Source organism: Trypanosoma equiperdum (assembly GCF_001457755.1).
Source record: "Trypanosoma equiperdum strain OVI genome assembly, contig: ctg_1586, whole genome shotgun sequence".
NCBI lineage: Eukaryota > Euglenozoa > Kinetoplastea > Trypanosomatida > Trypanosomatidae > Trypanosoma > Trypanosoma equiperdum.
In genome coordinates this window covers 1-3,883 of record NW_027123600.1, presented here as the reverse complement: position 1 = coordinate 3,883, position 3,883 = coordinate 1, and positions in this window count along the sequence as shown.

Genomic DNA, 3,883 nt, shown 5'->3' with positions numbered 1-3,883 from the left:
GAAAGGGGAGGAAGAAAACAAAGAAAAAGATGGGAAAACTGCTTCAACCTGTGCGGGAAGACAAAAAGGAGAATGCGGTACAACTCAAGGCTGCAAATGGGAGAATAATGCTTGCAAGAATTCCATTTTTCTTGTCAATAAGAAATTTGGCTCTGACTATGGCTGCTACTTTTGGATGTTTCATGTATTTTAGTATTATAGTAATTTTAACAATTTTTTATCACAAAATGTAATAAATATGAAAGATATGAAAACTATGTGTGATAGTAGCAGAGAGATGTAAAGAATCATGGTAGTGTGGTAAAAGAAATGAGTGATACTATGAAAGTGTTGTAATTTTTATCAGTAGTAATAGTAAAAATAATAATAATGATAATAATAATGATAGGAGAGCGTCGTGTGTGTGTGTGTCTGTATACTAATATTGTAATCACAACAGTTACGGACTCAAAAAAACATATAGGCACTTGAAACAATGGTAAGAGTGCAATAGGGGTAAGTAAGTTAGTGAGTGAAATAAAAAAGAAAAATTATTAAAGGAATTGGAACGATGATATGGGAGGAAAATAAGATAGAATATGAGCAGCGTCATATACAACCATGACTATAGACAATGTTGTGCATATGGCGAGGAAAGTATGTTCAATCAGTAAGAGACATGGTCCTGTATATGGAGAAAATGGAGTCGCTACAACTAACACAAAAATGCACTGCAATAGAAACCACTGAGTACGGCATGGCTAGTATTCTTCTAAGAACTCTTTAAAATATATATTAATTTCAAATAAGATACTATGGTAGAAATGAAGGGATATGCTGCGAAGCATTAAGCTGATAAAAGCCATCAAAATCCTCAATAATTTTGTCTCTGAACAGAAATAACAAAAGTATCGGATAACTGCGCAAGAGAACAGATTATTGTTAACACCAACCTCGCGAACAGTTTCAAAGGCAACAGAAAATTAGAAAGACTAACACCAAGCTGCAGAATATTTTAACAGAGGAAGTTAAAAATAGAAATAAAACTGTTATTGCATCACGAGACGCTGTAGAAACGATAAACGTTTGTGGATCTTAAACTAATGAAAATGCACAAAGGTACTGTACAGAAGAAATCGTTCGTTTGTTCTTGAATTGAAGTCATTAGAATTAGTAAAAATGTGGTTAAACTGATAATTCAGTAAATTAAAAGCAGATTAACTGGAATAATGCAGGTGAATCATTCATAGTAGTCAGAAAATAGTAAAGAATAGTTGTTTCGTGTAAGCTTTTTATTCCACAGCTTTATTTATTGTGACCACGGAAGAAAAGCAATAATAGTCAAATAAATAGGTCTGCTAGAAGCGGTTGTATTTCACTTGTAATAAAAGCGTATAAAAAGAGATATAAGAGACATGTTTCAGCATAAGCGCTAGTCTAGATAAGCCATAAGTGGAAGAAAGGAAACAAAAAGACAAAAAATAATGTTCGAGGGTAATGAAGCAAAAAGATAAGCGGCTGTAGTAACTAAGGAAGTTTACTAAAAGCCGCTGCAGACACCATATATGTAACTATCAGCACTATATGTTACAGATCACTGAAAAAGGGAGCTAAACAGTTGACCACGGAGCTTATTCTTACAGATATGCCCATGACGGAGTTATGGCATCGAAATCTGTGTGGTGCAAGTAATGCAGAGACAAACTGGCCAATTTAGTACATTCAACAAAAAATAGAAGAATCAGAAACAATATCTCATATAAAAAAATTTATAAACAAAAGGAAGCCCGCATGTAGGTGTGAACCACCAACAACAAAAATAAACAGTGTATCCAAACTTCAAAGACGACACCTATGTCAACCTGACGTGATGCCAAAAAACACATCGCCGCGGAACGAACTGTAAAACAGCCAACTGTAAAGCTGTAAATTAACACTGCAGTTCAACCTCCAAGGAGCCATAAACCTATGTTTATTCCACCACACTTTAATCATACGACAGCAGAAAAAAAATTGCGGTCAACACAAGGAAGATCAGCTGAGTCTCTGTAGAAAAAAGCAGCAAAAAAAAACAAAAACCCACTAACGTTGGCGAAACACAGAAGCAACCCACAAACCGCCACAGGCCGAAGCTGCTAGGCCACAAAAAAGGTAGCAAGTTAGCATTCCCCTCAAGTAACAATGTTCAATGGTTTCCGACTCACGATAAGCCTGAAAATGTGCTTATTTATGCTCAAAGAGTGACACGCAGCCAAAAAGGGCATAAAGGCGTCGGGGCTCAATCTCGTGTGCAAGTTATCGAATAGCCTAAAAGACACTACAAATTACGTAGAGCAGGCTGTCTCGGACGCGATGACCATCATAGCAGCAGCGGCCGAGACGAAAGCCCAGTTAACACTAGCAGCTCTGAAGTCTTCAAAGCCGCTCCATCCAAAAACAAAATTTGTAATCGCACACACACGCCGACAGATACAGACGGCGATCAAGCAAATCAAAGAAAATGCGCCAGGAGCAATCAAAAAAGCTTGGACGGCAGCGCTAGCTGCCGGCAGAATAGACGAATATGAAGAATTACTTTTTGCGGAAAAAGGCTGCAACAACGGTCAGTTCTGCGTGACACAAGACGACGGCAACACACTCGCCACAGCAGACCACCTGGCCGAATGCTTCGTCGACGGAGCCTGGCGAACAACGCTAGGGACAAAGGACATTAAAACGGCTCAAAACGCAGAAGCCAACATACCCAAAGCAGCCGACTGGGCAACCACCACCCACAGAGCAACCAACGACGGCTGCAGGCTGCTGTCCTCCGACAATACGGACGGCTTCTGGCACAGTGCGGCGGCCGCTCGACCAATACCTGCGGTGGGCAGCTTGCTGTTGATCCCTACGTCGGATACGACAACGTCTGTTTTCACAAACATGAACGGCGGTTTACCATCAGGCACACCCATCAAGGAATACAGCGATATACCGCAAAAAAAAACTAAACAACTTACGAGGAGGCGCGCTAGACAAACTTGCCGCCATAAAAAAACTAGGAACTAGCGACGAGCCGAACATACCAGAGAGCAAAATCCCAAAAAAAGAATTGGGAGACGCCGCCTCAGACGGAACATATGACGTCACGACAGATGAACTAAACACCATAAGCAAGCAGCTTAAGAGCTTTGTAGAAAACGACTCAGAGACCATGACGACAGAACTAAAAAAACTGGAGATAATACTGATAGAACAAGCTTTAAATGGACAAAAACCTGCAGCAGAATGTGGAAACGCTAGCAATAATGCACAAAAGCAAGAGGAGTGCAAGCAACACAAAGACAACAAAACCACATGCGAAAATACAGGTAAATGCAAATGGGATGGGATAGAAGCTGAAGGAACATGCGAAGCACATCCGGAAGAAAAGCAAAACCAAGGAACAGAGGGAGTTAAGGAAAAAAAACAGATAAATGCAAAAGGTAATTGGATAAATATTGCAAATCTCCGGATTAAAAATGGGAAGGAAAAGAATACAAGGATTCCAGTTCTATTGTAAATAAGAAATTTGCTCTAATTGCTGCTTTTGTGATTTTTGTAGGAATTTGAGTATTTTTAATGAATATTACAAAATTTATGAATTTTTATTTATTAGGGAACTTGTTGAATTTTTTTAATATTGATATATCTCTACACTTTTTGATTAAAATGTGAAAATTAGTAAATATTTTTTAAAAAATTTAGGTATGAAATTTTGGTATGATCGTAAGCTATTGATATAAATTAGTATGGTGATATGGTAATATGGTATGAAAAGTGAGTAATATTATGAAATATTTACTACTTTTATTGATTTTAACTCTTTTTCTGCAGATTAGGTGGGAATTTAAGCTATAATAATAATAATAATAATAATAATAAT